Raw genomic sequence first — 18,088 nt, 5'->3', positions numbered from 1 at the left:
TATATATATATATATATATATATATATATATATATATAAATTTTTGTAACCTAGATAGAACTTTGAGATTTAATTTTGGTTTATATATCGAGGATTTCCTTTCATACTGGAGCTTGCATATCCTTTTTGTGTATGGTATTTTTAGTTTATATTGATATAGCTTATGTAGTTCAATATGTAGTTTTTATCAATATAAACTTTAGATATACATCTATCTTTTATATTTGTATCTTGCATTTTGAAGACATATTAAAAAGTAGAAACAATCTCCATTATATTACCTTTTACCCATATCAAATGCTCTGTAAATATTTATTAATTTATTCAACTAAATTAATACTTTTTCTTTTAATTGGTTAATTCTACTGTTTTCTCTTCAGTTTTAAAGGGTATGGGTTCAGTTACATATCAAAGAGTTCATTTTCCCTGGTAGGGAACATATCACATTACCAGGCATTTTGTGGAATTTATACCACATAGTAAAATCTAATTTCCTTTAGTCTAGGACAATTTCAAGGTATAATGGAAATAATGAACTGGAAACTCAACAGGCCTGGGTTTAAATCACCCCTTTTCATTTTACCAGCTAAAAGACCTTGAATAAGTTATATAATTTCTCAGAGCCTGTTTCTCCACTTTTTAAATGGAGATAATAATATCTACAGGGTCATTTTGACATTATACATAGTGGTGAGCACATAGTTCTTGTTCAATAAATATATTTTCTTCCTATTTCCACACATCCTGGGGATCAGCCAATTATCTGTTTATTTAGCCTTTTCAAATGATCTTAATTTATTCTTTCTTTTTTTTGAAGGAATTTTTTTTTTTTTTTTTTTTTTTTTTTTACTTTTATGTATAGAAAACTCAATAGTGTATACTTAGCTCAGTTTGATGGCCAGTTCTTTGACCTTTGCCTTTTCCAGCTTGGCAATGCAAGCCACCAACTTTGGACCCAGGATGTTGCCTCCTCAGTGATGGTGGATTTCATCGTATCTGTCATTGTAATTGGTCCTAATAGCTTCTGCCAGCTTAGCCTGAGGTCCTTTGTCTGCTGAGTTAACTTGTGTGAAGGTGACAGTGGTACAATTCTTCCTGTGGAATGGATCTCCAGCTTGGCCTTCCCTTTGCTAATGTGGTAGGGAACCCCCATCTTATGCCACAGGACAGGCAGGAAGACAACCAGCTCGATGGGATCCACATCATTTGCAATCACCACCAGCTAAAGCTTCTTCTCCACCAACGTAGTGACCGTATTAACCCCTGCTGGAAGAATAGGTGGTCCCTTTGTGGGGACATCCCCTTTGCCGGCAGTTTTCTCCTTAGCCTGAGCCAGCAACCTCTGCTTCTTCTTTTGCTTCATATCTAGTCTGCACTTGTGGGCCAGCTTAAGCAGTTGAGTAACTCTTTGGTGGTCCAAGGCCTGGGTGAACTGGTTAATCAAGGGAGGCACTTTCAGACACTTTACAGAGAATAGCTCTTTGCCGCTGCAGCCAGATGTGGTCAGGCCATTTGACAAAGCGGGTGAGGCCCCTTTGGGGCTGATGTCCTGTCCTGATATGTAAAGGGCAACACTATGAGTGATGCTCAAGTTCCTTGTCAAGTTCGTGGTTAGGGCCACTCAGAAGGGTATAGGTGTATCAGTGATCTAGGTGGTTTAAGATGCCATCACAATTCTCAATTATTCTTAAATTTCTTAGATTGAAAAATTTCTGGTGGATCTTTGAAAACTAGGTCAACACACGCTTGCCAACTTAGAGCTGCTCCTCAAAGTACAGGCAGACCTCATTTTATTGGGCTTTGCTTAATTGCACTTTACAGATTGCGTGTTTTTTACAAATTGAAGATTTGTGGCAACCCTGCATGGAGAAAGTCTATCAGTGGCATTTATCCAATAGCATTTGCTCATTTTGTATCTCTGTGTCACATTTTGGTAATTCTTGCCATATTTCAACCTTTTTCATTATTATTATATCCTATGATTTTCTAGAAAGAAAAGTAAAAGAAAAATTCCTACAAAGAATCAGGAACTCAAGTGACTTTAGACTCCTCAATAGCAACAAAAGGAACAACAAAACAATGAAATCATGACTCTACAATGCCGAAGAAAAGTTAATTCCAGCTGCGTATTCTATATTCCAACTACCTATCATCTGCCAGGGTAGCATAAAGCATATTTTCTTAACGCAAGTTCCCAGAACATTTACTTCCATTACATTCTTGCTAAAGGGGCTGCTGGAAGATGATTTCCACCTTAAAAAAGAACAGACCAAGAAAAAAAGATGATGAGGGATTCATAACAGAAAAGATACAACCCAGGAGGGAAGTGATGAAAGTCTTCAAGATAATGGTGGAGGGAGATCTCAGGGAGACAAGTGTGACCCAGACATAGACATTCCTGGAGCAGTGTGACACAGGGAACAGACATGTGGAGGGCTGTCCACTCCATGCCCTCTGTAGAGATGCCATCTTTAATCTGATCAAATTACTGGAGGATGTGCTCCACACCAAGAGAGTAAATCAAGAAAGAGCAAGGCATAACATCCAGAAAACAGCATCAAACTCCAGATTAGTAAATTCCAAGGACAATAGTTCAGATAAGACGTAACCTGATGATAGCGTTCAGAAGACCTGGAGCAAAACCAGCCCAGAGAGAACAAAGAAGTCTCCAGGGGAAGAAAAGTCTGGGTAGATCAACTGATCTCATTGACCTTACGGAAAACTGTCCTATGGAGCTATTAGGAGGTCAGAAGAATTAGCAAGAAGTGCAAAGATAATCTGATAAATGAAAAAAACAAAGCAACTACTTCAATCTCAAGAAAGACAGAAAGTAAAGCAGGAAAACATCATGATCCACTGGATGTCCGACCGTGAATAATATTTGCAAGGGCATCAAAGAAACACTGGATATTCATTTAACTAAAAATTATAATATAAATCTATTAGGAAGGGGGTAAAGAGAAGTGGGGGTGGGATGGCAGTGTAAAAGAGCTAACATAAAAGGAAATCAATATGAGATTATATGCACATTTGATCTAGATGGATATCTGTATGTTCCAATAGGGACTTGAGGAAGAGAGGAGAGAGACAGAGAGGAGACCTGGGAGCTAGCGGGCATGATGTCCTCCCCTGGAACATAAACTTCACAGAGCATCAACATCAGACAAGGCCATTCTGTGCCTGTGATGGATCAAAACAAAAGAAAACCACTCCATAATCACATCTGAACACAGACAGAACACGAGGATTGTTCAAGCCACAGAATGACCAAACTCCCCTTTCCTGTTTAATACGAGTGATCACTGCCTCTTTACTATTTAACTCTAGCCTCACTCTAGTCTCCCCTTCTTCAAGATACAATTTATGATGATAGCCATAGAATTGCCCCTGCTTGCAGATAGCATCCAATCCCGAGCAAAGACCCACTTCCTTAAACCTTCCCTCAAATCACCTAAAACAAGCTCAAATCCTGTGAGTTTAATTAACACCTACTTAGTCGGACTTCCCACAGATGGTGTGGGGTCTCCCTCATGACAATGAATAATAAACCAACTCTTTCAACCACAGGTGTGTTCCTGGTGGTCTTTGGCGGGCGAGCCTTTCCTTATAGGAAGTATGGGGAGGGAAAACACTGGGTTTTGTTAAAATTCTTTTAGTACTTTTGGACATGTGAAAGTATATAGGCTTGCTACTTTGATAAAATACAAATTAATTTTTAAAAAGCTTATCACACGTTACTTACCAAGGTGGGAATGCATATGCTGGCTGATGGGGGGATTGTAATTGTTTTAAGAGGTGTCATCTTAAGAAGAAGGTCCAATAATTTCCAGTGATGCTGAAAATAACTGGAATGATAACAATCCTCCCTGGTCCATGAAGGGCAACCATTTTAGACTCTGGGTCTGGTCAGCAGCAACAGGAAGGGGTTAACCTGTAGAAGAATTGAAACTGAATCCCTTTCACTTGCTCTGCTTTGCAAAGACCAGATATTAAGGGAAGAGAAAAATGAGTATGGTTATCCCACAAAATTTGGATCACTGCTTAAAATAAGCTTGCAAGTGTTTATTCATTAGTGATCCATGAAAATAAAGTACACACTTTAAAAGCCTAATTTAACATGTCAAGCATTGGCTGCACGAAGAAATGGATACAGTTTAAAAGTATCTGGTAGGTGGCAATTTGGGTTGATCTCTAATTCACACTTTGTTTCTAAAAGTCCATCTACTTCTGTGGCTATGTTAGTGGTTTCTTTTAATTACAGATTCTGATTCCTGGAGGTAATTAGAATGGCCCGATATTTTTTAGCTGACATTAAAGCCTCTCTTAAATAACAAAGGGAAAATGGAGCCACCCAGCAACATAATCATGATCCAGATAATCCCTAAAAGGCTTCGTAGTATCGAGGCGCATGAGTCAAACGGAGTCACAATTTTTAAATCTGCCAGGATGTCATAAACAGACTTTAAGGGGAAAATCCCAAACATTAATTTCAATCATCCAGTTTCAATAACTTTCAACACATTGTCAATCCTGTTTTATTTATTCCCCCCACCCACTTCTCCTATAGCCCCAGAATAGTTAGAAGCAAACACAAGACACCATATCATTTCATCTATAAACATTTAAGAAAACACCTATAGAAAGATAAAAGCACTTCCTTTTTTTAAGCATAAACACCATATCGTTGTTGCACAAAATCACCGCCAATAAACTTGTAATATCCTCAAATACCCAGTCAGTGTTCAAATTTCTCCCAAATATCTCATAAATATTGTCACATAAATGTTTATACAGTTCATACTTTTGAATTGGGATAAAAAGATTCCACACATGGCATTTGGTTGGTATATCTCATAAGTCTCTTTCAATTCTATCAGTCTCTCCCTCTTTCGTTTTCCTGGGTGCAATTTATTATTTGAAGAAACCAGGTTTTTTGTCTTGTAGAATTTCCGTACTCTGGATGTTATTTTTTGAACCAATGTAGTGTTTTTTTTTTAAATGTTCTCTCCCCCCACACACCCCTCCAAGACTTTAAGACTTTTTAAACGTTAAGATTACTCAGTGGATTCGGGTGTTGTCAGTTTGATGCATCCATTATAAAGGTTTCCATCTAATGAATGCTGGAGAGGGTGTGGAGAAAAGGGAACCCTCTTGCATTGTTGGTGGGAATGTAGATTGACACAGCCACTATGGAGAAAAGTATGGAGGTTCCTTAAAAAACTAAAAATAGAGTTACCATATGGCCCAGCAATCCCACTACTGGACATATATCCAGAGAAAACTCTAATTTGAAAAGATACATGCACCCCAATATTCATAACAGCACTATTTACAATAGCCAGGACATGGAAGCAACCTAAATGTCCATTGACAGATGAATGGATAAAGATGAGGTGTGTACACACACACACACACTCACACACAATGGAATACTACTCAGCCATAAAAAAGAATAAAATAATGCCATTTGCCATGCTATTCTTGGCTTATCTTGTCCATTTTATGTCCCAGACCTGGTATCAGCCACTCTCCATGGTGTTTCTGTTTCTTGTGGAGACAAATGACATTTAGAAATCACAATCTGGATTCAACAGGTGTTCCTTGCTACAGATTGACCATTGTTTCCATGCTTTTTTAGTGGACAAAGATAAGCAAAAAAATCATAAAAATGTATCCTGAATTCATACTATTATTTCCAGTTCAGATTTAGGATTAACTAGTTTTTACTTCATTTTGATCTTATGTCTTTTTTCCCTTATACTGAAAATCTTGGTTCCTAATAGCATTAACGTAATTACTTATTTGCTATATCGTGTGTGTGTGTGTGTGTGTGTGTGTGTGTGTGTGTGTGTTTCAGTTTCTCTTTTAGAGTTATTTATATTTACATGTTTTAGAGTCGTTTGTATTTACATGTTTAGAGTCATTTTAGAGTCATTTACATGTTTAAATATATTTAATGATATATGACAAACCAGCTAACTCAAAGATATATGTGTATGTATATATATATATATGTATGTATGTGTGTGTATATTTATATATATGTATATGTGTGTGTGTGTGTGTGTGTGTGTGTATATATATATATATATATATACACACATTCCTCCTGAAGTCTAATTTTACAGAGATTCCAGATAAGCAGCAGAAACCTCATTTCACAGAGAGGCTATTGCATAGAAATTTTGTCATTTCTATGAAAAAAATTAAAAGTCTGAAACTCGATAAAAGATACAGATGTGCCTGTCCAGATCCCAAGCTGGATGACCAGGACTGGTGATCTTTTTTCAGGTTAACATGAGAGGGACAAAAAGGTTAGGAAAATTCGCAGTAAAATTTTTTTTAACTGTCTTGAGAAAGATGGCCAGTGAGATGGGTATGGACTATTCTCAGTGATGTCTGAAAATTTCAGAATTACGTGTAGTAGAATGAGCTAGCTGAATAGAGAGTAGTAGAAAGGGGATATTTGACAGTGAGATTGAGTGGGGATGGTACAATATCCAGGATGTAACACTTTCAGTGCAGGGCCATGGTATGGTGATTGGAAACGTACTAGGACTAAAGAAGTCAAGGAAATGGGAATCCAGGTTTGGGTGGATCCTCTATGCAGGTATTGATATCTTTAAGCTGGGGTGTGATCAACTCAGGGAGTGATTCAATCGAGATGTAGGAATAAAGTATTAGAATTTCTACTTATACCTGACAATATCCTTTCAAGATTCTTTTCTAGTGCATGCCTTATGTGGTACACTATAGTACAATACACTTTGTAGAGGGACTGATTTACATGAACAAGCAGCCAATTAAAGATTGGAGCTGACTGGACCCTGCAATCTCTTCATAGTGGCTAAATTATACTCCATGGTATGGCTATGCTACCATAAATGTAACTCATTCCTTCTTAAGAGAATATTTGGTTTGTTTCTAATAAAAACAAAAATAAACAAATGGGACCCAGTTGAGCTTAAAAGCTTCTGCACAGCAAAGGAAACCATCAACAAAATGAAAAGACAACCCACAGAATGGAAGAAAATATTTGCAAATGGTACAACCGACAAGGGATTAATGTCCAAAATATACAAGTAGCACATGCAACTCTATGTCAAAGAGCAAACCACCCAATCAAAAAATGGGGGGAAGATCTAAATAGACAGTTCTCCAAAAAAGACATACAGATGGCCAAAGAGCACAGGAAAAGATGCTCAACATCACTAATTATTATAGAAATGCAAATCAAAACTGTAATGAAGTATCACCTCACACCAGTCAGAATGGCCATCATCAAAAAGTCTACAAACAATAAATGCTGGAGAGGGTGTGGAGAAAAGGGGACCCTCCTACGCTGTTGGTGGGAATGTAAATTGGCAGAACCACTATGGAAAACAGTATTGAGGTTCTTTAAAAAGCTAAAAGTGGAACTATCATATGATCCAGCAATCCCACTCCTGGGCATATATCCGGAGAAAACCATAATTTGAAAGAATACATGCACCCCAATGTTCATTGCAGCACTATTTACAATAGCCAAGACATGGAAGCAAGCTAAGTGTCCAGAGTACAGAGTAATAGACAAAGAAGATGTAGTATATATACAATGGAATATTACTCAGCCATAAAAAAGAATGAAGTAATGCCATTTGTAGCAACATGGATGGACCTAGAGATTATCATACTGAGTGAAGTAAGTCAGACAGAGAAAGACAAATATCATATGATATCACTCATATGTGGAATCTAATTTTTAAAAAAGAGATACAAATGAACTTATTTACAAAATAGAGGCAGACTTATAGATATTAAAAACAAACTTATGGTTACCAAAGGGGCAACGTGGAGGGGAGGGATAATCAGGAGCTTGGGATGAACACACGCACACTACTTTATGAAAGATAGATGACCGACGGGGTCCTAATGTATAGCACAGAGAACTCTACCCAATATTCTGTGATAACCTATATGAGAAAAGAACCTAAAAAGAATGAATGTATGTATGTGTATAACTGAATCACTTTGTTGTAGACCTGAAACTGACACAACATTGTAAATTAATTATACTCCAATAAAATTAAAATATTAAAATTAAAAACAAATATGTGGTTTGTTTCCAATCTTCAGTATTATAAAAATGGTAAAATAAACACTTTTCTTACATATTTTTCTGCATAGCTATTCAATTAGGAAAAATTCTTAGAAACAGAATTAGTGGGTGGGAATTTATGGATTCCAAAAGTATATTATTAGCTAAATTGGTACATATAATTGGAAAATTTAATCTTATTGCCAAAATATCACCGAAAATTCTAATTGACTTTGTATTTTATGAAAGTTCTTATCAAGTCATAAATAAAAGAAAATTGATTAATATGAGAAGGGCAGAGAAAAAATTTCATCAACACAAACACTGATGTACCTGATTTTAGGAAACCTAGAGAAATAAATATTTTGTGTCATTGATTCTACTTTTCATTTTTAATGATTCACACTTTCCTAATATTTTCTTTTATATATCTATTTTGTTATATAGACTTAATTGTGTGACTCAACTAAGTGGCCGATTTATGTCTCCAGAATTATGGAAATTTCACTAAGCAGAACAGAAACAAGAAACTGGCTTTCCCTTTGCCACTCTTTTTTCTCATAGTATCTGGGAAGAAAGTACCATAAAAGATAACACGAGGTATACCTTGTCAAATTCAAGGTAGCTAACTGATTCCTTAAACAACAAGAACAAATACCACCAAAAGCCCTCAGTCACATTTTTATTATTACTATTTTACAATTTTGCCATTTTATTTTTTACTTCTTGACACTGGTCAATGTTACTACATAATTTCAATTCATTGCTTCAGTTTCCAGATCTGGAAAACTCACACGAGATTTAGTTGGAGAATCAATGACATTCAACTTTAGTATCAAGCTGACTGCTAACAAAATTGTCAGAAATGGCATTTCCTATAGAGGAGGAACCATTCCACTCATTCATGTAATAGAATGAGAATTAGCTTCTGTTTATGTCTTTAATTAGCCATGTTCTCTTCTTCCAGACTGACAATGAACAAAGGAAAAAACAGAAATCTGATCATGCAGATGAGAACAAAAGAGTGCTTTTTAAAACATAGTAACTAAGCGATGGAATTCCTGTGGTTAAAGTCATAAATGGTCCCCAGAGACGCCATTGATAATCGCTGTTTTGACTGAATGGAGTCCTTCAGTCAATGCATTCTGTTTTAGTTGTCTTTTTTTTTTTTTTAATTACCTGATTCACTGTTTTTGTTGTGGTCCCATGAGGCTTTGCCTTCTCCTGTGGAATTTTCCTGAGGAGAGTCTCATGAGATGACATTTCTTCTAATTAGATTTCTTAGCTGTTAGAGATTATTATGCTAGAAAAACCCCATTCTTTCCTCCCTCTTCCCTTCTCCATTACTACTATCCTGTTCTTGTGTTTTTATTTATGCAAGATGCAAGCCAGATATTATATTAATAAGAGAGCTGATTTTCCTCAAGGAGCTATTCATTAGCATAGAATAGAATTGCAACCCTTTTGCAATTTCTGGGAATCCTTTAAATTCTTTCCATGCTTTTTTTTTCATTTTAAGTAGTAAATTTTGGAAGATACACTTGAACTACTTCTGTTTACTGTGAATGTTGATGGAGATTTGGAGTTTTCACAATTAAATTTTAAAATTGAAGAGAGGATTAAAATCAGGAACTGTATCTTATAAACATAGGTAGCATATCACATTTGATGTGTGTAAACTTTTTGAAAACTTATTAAATGGAACAAAGGTGCCATATCAGAGCAAGGGAGTATCTTACACAATGAAGTCCAGATCCTTTGTTATTTGAGATATGTACATTAAAATACATAGAATTAGATGATATTTTTATTTCTGTCACAAATGCTATTTTATTAAATGAATAATATTAAAACAAAAAATAAAGACCTTCTTATACTCTTCAGATGACTACATCTTCTAGGGCACAAAAATATTTTTTTTAAAGACCACAGTTAAATTCATTATGATTCCAAAAATAATCTCTTAAAACAGACATGAGATCCTTAAACTCCCAAACATCCCAGGAACACTCAATAAAAATTTTGGAAATCTTTTTTACATCCTCAGAAGACTTATTTTGTGTCTTCTTTCCTTGCTGGTTTAGGTTCTGTAACTTAACTTAACTGACCAGACAAAAGAGGTCATCTGAAGTCCATGACCACAGGGGTAAGACTTGAACCTGGGGAGCAATGCAGTACTTCTCCCTTTCAACAGGTTGTCCAGGCACTCATAACCTGTATTATTCATAAGTTGAAGCACCACCTTGGTTTTTATGCACAGCATATTTTTAAATCAAAATGTATGGACAGCCCCAGCAAACACTGCTTGCTCCTCTAGCGCTATAGCAGGTAGGAGTCGATAAGACTCATCCCTGACTTAATTAAGCCAACTCCAGTAGTAGTAGTCTGCAACTAAAAATAAAGTCCTCACTGTCTCAAGAGCTACCAGACTTTTTATCTTATGTCTGGTTGTGCTAGCAACCACAGAGGTGGGGTGGACACTCTCTTTGCTCATCATGGGCCCTTCCATACCATTATCCCTTGGTCATCCTTAAAAACCTCAGCTTTTTTTGTTTTTGATTTGATTTGATTTGATTTTTTAACATCTTTATTGGAGTATAATTGCTTTACAATGGTGTGTTAGTTTCTGCTTTATAACAAAGTGAATCAGGTATACATATACATATGTCCCCATATCTCTTAAAACCTCAGCTTTGACCTCCTGTCTGTCCTCCTTAAACACATTTTGCTTTCCAGGACTCTAAACTCTGCTGTTCTTCCTACTTCACTGGCTGCTCCTTCTCAGTCTCCTTTGCTGATTTGCCTTCATCTCTCTGACCTCTTATTATTAGAGTCCTCCAGAGTTCAGGCCTTGGACATCTTCCCTAACTATTGCATTCCTTTGGTACTATCACCCTGGCCCATCTTTACATGCTGACTCCAAAATTTAGACCTTCACTCTGTACTTCTCCCCTGAATTCCAGACTTGTATATCCCATTGGCCACTCCACACTGCCACTCCGGTGTCTAGAGGTTTTGCAGTAACATGCTTTAAACATCACCCGACTTCTCACACTTCTCACCTCCTCCGCTGATGCCACCTAAGTTCAAGTTATGACTATCTCTCCCTTGGACAATTACAATAGACTCCCAACCAGTCTCCTTAAGGATCTATTTCTGTCCTGCAGTCTATTCTTGACACTAGAGCCAAAGCGAGCATGATAACAAATAAGATAAATTATGTCACTCATCAGTTCATATCTTCCCATATCTTTCCAGCTCACTCAGAGAGAATCCCGATATATTTACACTGACCAAGAAGACCTGACCTCATCCACTGGGATTTTGCTGACCTGAGCTCATATCCTCTTGCCCCTCACCTGACTTCAGTCACACTGGCCTCCCTGATGTTATCCAGATGCCCCTTGCCAGGGACTCTCCCACCTCAAGTCTTTCGTAGATGCTTCTTTCTCTGCCTGAAGTGTTTCTCTGCCAATGTCTATGTGGCTTGCTTCCCCATCACCATACTGTCCTACTTCATTTCTCTTCAATGCACTTGTTGCCATGTGGTGGATCAGATGTTTCATTTACTTATTTTACTTATTGCCTGCCACCCCCCAGACACAAAAACTTAAACTCTGTAGGGGCGGGAATTTTTGCCTTTGTTGTTCACTGATGTTTCCATATCCCCAAAAATAGTACCTGGCAATACAGTGCTTACTCAATAAGTAAGTGTTGAATGAATGAATTTCAGACAGCCTTGAAATCATAGATATTACCGGTCAATCTGTTGGCAAGCATAAAATGACAACCTAGAGCAATTCCTTAGTTGTGTCTTCAGTGCTATGGTGGACAAATATACAGAATAACTGCCTTCAAAAGAATTATAAGAAGTTACATTCTACTCAGGGGTTTTAGACACATCTGTATAGAACACAAACAAGCCAATGAAAGGACAACACATAAAGTAAGAATCACAATTGCTTCTGTATCACTGCTATCTTTTGAGACAGGACATATATCAATAAATACATCATTCTAAAACCTATTTTTTTAAAAGCAAGTTCCAACTCTATTCGTTTATCAGGAACAAATTCAGACATCAACATACAGGTGGACCACAAAATAAATATTTGTTCAAATTTCATTTATTCAAACAGTTATTCAAAATACAGATTTTGTGAGCCTCTCATGTACCAGACACTGCCCGAAAGACATAGGCTCTAATTGTGGATGAGAAGGGCCAGTAACTTGCACTTACAGAGCTTATCATGATTTGCTTGGGCTTTGACCTAACAGATGAAGGAAAACTGGAAAGTTTTCTTTGTTCTTGTATGCCACAGAAGCATGCTTCCCCTTATACCTGGAATTCCTTCAACATCTATTTGCCAAATATTGGTAAGTTATATGAGGAAGAAGAATAAGGGCACAGGGGCAGTGAAAGACAGTTTGCCTATTTCACGAAAAGTTAAATATATACTTATCATATAACCCAGGAGTTTCAGTCCAGTAGACATGAAAGCAACCACAGAAAGACCTGTACATGGATGTTCAGAACAGCTAAATTAGTAATATCCAAACACTGGAAACAATCCAGTGTCCATCAACAGCTCAATGAGTAAGCAAACTGTGGTATATTCACACAATGGAATAATAATAAGTAATAAAAAGGGCAAACTATTGATGCATGCAACAATTTAGGTGGATCTCAAAATTGTCGTGCTAAATGGAAAAAAAAGATACAAAGAGAATGGTATAATTTCATTTATATAAATTCTAAAGAATGCAAATGAATCCATAGGAACAGAAAGCAGATCATTGCCTAGAGACATGGAGGAAAGAAAGTGAGGGGCTTCCCTGGTGGCGCAGGGGTTGAGAGTCCGCCTGCCGATGCAGTGGACACGGGTTTGTGCCCCGGTCCGGGAAGATCCCACATGCCGCCGAGCGGCTGGGCTGGGCCCGTGAGCCATGGCCGCTGAGTCTGCGTGTCCGGAGCCTGTGCTCCACAACAGGTGAGGCCACAACAGTGACAGGCCCACGTACCGCAAAAAAAAAAGTGAGGACTGCAAAAGGGCTCAAGGAACCTTTTAAGAGAGATGGAAATATTTTTTATCTTCATTGTGGTGGTGTTTTATGGGAGTATATACCTACCAATGTTCATCAAACTGGGCTCTTTAAATACGTACTTTTTCTTGTACAAAAGTTATACCCCAAAAAAGTTATTTTTAAACATAGGCATACCATACAATTTATCAAAAAAGAATTTTGGAACCACATCTTCCTCCAAGAAAAAGCACTGGCTGAAGCACCTAGCAGTGTTTGGTACATACTGGTGCTAAATGCTAAATGCAGAAAATAAATATTTATAAATAACTGTTAGCACTTACATAATGCTTCCTATCTATCAGTGACATTTGTTAATTTAATTAAGCTAATAACAAGTGTATAAAGCCATCTTTATTATTAAAATTTTTTGTAAGAAATACTGTACAATTGTCCTCTATTTTAGATTAGGACACAGAGCTTAGTCCTCAAGGTTCTCCAGCTGGTGAGTTGCAGAACTGAGACTCCAGTGCATGCAGTCTGTCTCTAGATGCATGTTTTTAGCTCCCTCAGCCTATCACCATAGAAGAAAGGAAAGAAGGAATTAAAGAACTCAGAGAAGAGAGGCTTCTCTGTGTGCTTGGCCGTCAGAGAAGTCTTTTTAAAAAGACAGGATGTTTGCTGAGCTTTGAAAGATAAGGAAGCTCTGGAAAAGGAAGAGAGTGGATGTGCATCTCAGACAATGTAGATGCTGCCAGGCATGAAAGGGCCTGAGAAAGTATTTGTCCAGTTTCTAGTGACATTCTTTACAGGGTGAGTTAGATCAAATTCCACTGACATTTTATCTTATAAATATTGCATGCAGGCTAGAAATAGCCAAATCAGTGGCGAAGAAGGACAAGGGGAGGTGATTTATCCCCTGACAGAGGTCCCAGGGCAGGAAAGGAGCAGAAGATGGAGATAGAGCTGACTGTTTAATGATGAATGTGGCAATCTTTTTCTTTAATGTACAATATTATATGACTGAGAAAAGGGGAAATGATGAGCCTTGGCTTCTCATACCGACAGGGAAAAGGAAATATTTCTTTCACAGGGTCATGTGCCCACACCCACATTGGTTGTCAGAATTAGGATTTAATAACAATAAAAATATTGCTCTTGAGATTTGACCATGGTGGTGAAGATGATGTTAACCAGACATCCAGGAGGACAAATACAGGGCATACATTCACAGCTAAAGAAACCAAGAGACGTCTTTCACGCCAGAGAACAAACTATGAGGAAAGGGCGGGTAGAGGAAGGGAAGGTCACACAAGGTTGCTGAAGAAGCAGAGAGGACCAAGATGCAGACCTTGAGAAAGCAATCAACAACTGAAGAATGGAAGGAGGAGAGCAGACTTGTGGTGGAGGTGGAAGCTGCCCTGAATCCACGCTGATACAAAGAGGATAAAAGAAAAGTGGACAGTAAGCGACATCACGCAGATACACCCTATTTGTAGGAAGCGGTCTGCCAATGGAGAAGTGAGAGTAGACATACACTGCATGATGAGCAATGCTGCTGCTACCAATCTGAGGGATTGGGAAGAATAGCACTAAGTTCACTCTCATATAAAATTATACATCATAAAAGAATTTCTGCCAGCCTAAAACACGGCTAGTGCCCTTATTCCCATGAGCCTCCTGAAAATGGTAGGTCTAGGAGGAATTTAACTTATATATGTGCAATGATCAAAAAAGTACCCACCTAAAAGTGTATTCAAAACAATTCTCAACAGACTATTAGTGGAGGAAATTCAGCAGCACATTAAGAGTACAATAATACAAAATAATCTAGTGGTCTTTATTCTTGTAGTATAAGTATGGCTCACTGATAAAAATATATTAACATAATTCACTATAATAATTTGTTCAAAAGTAAAAATTTCAACACCCATTATTTATAAGAAAAAAATTTAAACGATGGTAAGAGAAAGATAAGCCTTTAATATGTCTTTATCAAATTAAGGCCTGAATTACACAAAGTGAGAAGCAGTGGAACATTTCCTCTTGAAAACTGAGATGACCACTATCAATAGAAAAAGAATTGAGGTATAAAAAGTGGAAAGGATATGGATACAAGTAGCATCAGTTGCAGATGATATGATCATTTACTCAGAAAACTCAAGAAACTCAAAAAATCATTAGAAGTAATCAAATCAGTAGAATCTATGTATCGGTAGCTATATCTGTATCATATATTAAAACAAGAACCAGTCGGTATAATGAAAGCAACAGTTACAAAAAAGAAAGTAAATTATCAAAGACCAAATGTTATAAGAAATATGAAAACCCATATTAAGAAAACTTTAAAACACTACTTAGGTACCCAAAGACTTAAAGAAAATATATATCATAATCTTAGATAAGAAAACTCAATGTCATCAAGCTACCAACTCTTTCTAATTTAACCTGTGAATTTATAACTTTCCCAAGAAAATGACTAGGCCTTAAAAAAACAGACAAGCAAATTCTAAAGTTGATACAGAAAAATCAACAAGGAAAACTATCCACATAATATCTGAGTGAGGTTAATGAATTGCATTATAAAGCCTAATGTATTACTAGAGTGTCTTATTGTGAATGGATCGATAGATCAAAGAAAGAATATATAAATAGAACCAAATACATGAAGAATTTTGTTTTAGGGTATTTCTATCAATAGAAAAAATAGAAATTATTTAGTAAATGGTGATGAGGGAATTGGTTAGCCATCTAACCAACACTGAATCACTGTATCACTCTGCAATAAAATTCAGATGGACCCAAATTTTAAGTGTGAAAAGTAGAACCATGAAATTACAGTGTGTGTACTAGTAGAAAAGGCATTTCTAAATCAGATACAAAATCCAGGAAAAATAATTGGAAAAGCTGATTATTTGAAATATATAAACCCAAAAATGTCTACATGGTAAAAATTATCATAAAGATAAAGACAAAAATAAAATATAGAAAAGTAATAAACTATGGTCTTTAATGTTTAAAACACATTATGCTAAGTGAAATAAGTCAGACAGAGAAAGACAAGTACCATATGATTTCACTTATATGTGGAATCTAAAAAGCACTAACAAACAAAAATCCCCTACTTCCTAGATACAGAGAACAGATTGGTGGTTGGTAGTTGCCAGAGGGGTGGGTGAAATGGGTGAAGGGAGTCAAAAGGTTTATAACTTCCAGTTATAAAATAAGTCATGGGATGTAATGTACAGCCTAGTGACTATAGTTAATATTACTGTATTGTATATTTGGAATTTGCTAAGAGAATAAATCTTTAAATTTCTCATCACAAGAAAAAATAATTTTGTAACCACATATGGTGATGGATGTTAACTAGACTTATTGTTGTGAACATTTCACAATATATACAAATATTGAATCATTATTTGTACACCTGAAACAAATATAATGTCATATGTCAATTATACCTCAATAAAAAAAATTTTTTTAAGCAATAAGGTATGGCCCTTAACGTTTAAAGAACATTAATACAAATCAATACAAAAATTTCAAAATGTCTAAGTGAATAAATAATTATATATATCTTTGGTTGAACCACATACTATTCTAAGTGCTCTACATTACATATACTACCTCACATAATTTCCCAACAATACTACTACTGTACAATACTACTACTATCCCATTTTACATATGAGACAAGAAGTTAAGTAACATGCCCAAGATGACACATATATTGAGTGACAGGACTGGTATTTGAATCCAGGAGAAACGTATTCCAAGTTCAGAGTTTGACCACCATACTATGCTGTCTCACCATGATATAATAATTAGTCTTATAATGAGAATGAGGCAGCTCCCCAGGTAGCAGTTGGAACACTCCTCAGGATGTAAATTTAAATGGAAAAGGCAAAGTTCAGAATATGTATATAGATTCCACCATTAGTGTAAAATAATTAATGGACTATAGACACACACATGTATATACTTACTTCTGCGAAATATACTGAAAAAAAAAAGACCTGGTACTTGGAGAGATAACTGGGTAGGTAAGGGTATACAGGAGTAAGGGGGACGTTTTGCGGCATGCTGCTCTATGTTTTTGAAAGTCGTGCCATGTCATGTATTAACCGTTGAAAAAAATTAAATATTTTTCTAAAATAACACATAGTTAGTGTTTAGTGCACTGCATGGTTTATTGCAATCACACTCTTTGTAGTGAAAGTGCTTATAAAGAGTGAAATGGCCAGATGTTTACACATAGACAAAGAGAGAAGGCTTGAGCTAAACGGCTGTTAACAGCATTTTAGCTTTTCCCCAGTAGCACAAAGCCAGTTCAGAGGTGGGTCTAGAGTAGACAGTGAATAAACACTACCCAGGTGCCAGAAAGCTCAGTGCCCAACTTAACGCTGGTCACACTAACTCCCTGGACCCTTAAGTTGACTCATTTGAGTTTTCCTTTCTCCCTTGGTTCTCACATTCTGTGTCTACTATATTCATTTTACTGTTATTTCCTATGTTGTAAACTTCAAATCATTTTGGAGTGACAGATAGACTCTTCATAGTTAGCATATACAAAAGCATAATTTTAAATGTTTGCTTACCAAAGCATTTCCATAAAATGGAACAAGAGAATTTGTTGCTCTCACCAGGCATGGGCACTCACTTTCCATTTAACTTAGTGAAATCACTCACCTGTAACAGTCTGTAATTTGCTGTTTTTAGCAAAGCATTTTGTTTCTTTCCAGTGTTTGTGAAGTAGTGAATCAGTTCATCTCCCTGAACATGAACTCTAAACTAAATGATCGACCAGTGTGCTCCTTAAAGCTTAACTTGGAAATGATAGTCACTTTCTAAAACCACCACAAAATGACAAGAACCTACCTTAATGCAAAGGCTGAAATGTAACGAAGGCTTTGTGGTGCTATTTATAAATTGCTTAAGCATCTGCCGCCCACCTGAGTTTCATGTGTTCTCAGGCTGCTGAATTAC

At 36.6% G+C, this 18,088-nt stretch overlaps 1 pseudogene; it reads right to left on the bottom strand.

Annotated features, from left to right (window-relative positions):
* Positions 1-843: 843 nt before the first annotated feature.
* LOC113625215 (60S ribosomal protein L7a pseudogene) overlaps positions 844-18,088 on the bottom strand; it is a 32,215-nt pseudogene continuing 14,970 nt past the window's right edge.

This window comes from Aethalodelphis obliquidens, unplaced genomic scaffold (genome assembly GCF_003676395.1).
Source record: "Aethalodelphis obliquidens isolate GAN/ISIS:26980383/991018 unplaced genomic scaffold, ASM367639v1 scaffold2, whole genome shotgun sequence".
Classification (NCBI taxonomy): domain Eukaryota; kingdom Metazoa; phylum Chordata; class Mammalia; order Artiodactyla; family Delphinidae; genus Aethalodelphis; species Aethalodelphis obliquidens.
The sequence above is the reverse complement of the archived record's forward strand: the minus strand, read 5'-3'. Positions and strand labels throughout refer to the sequence as shown.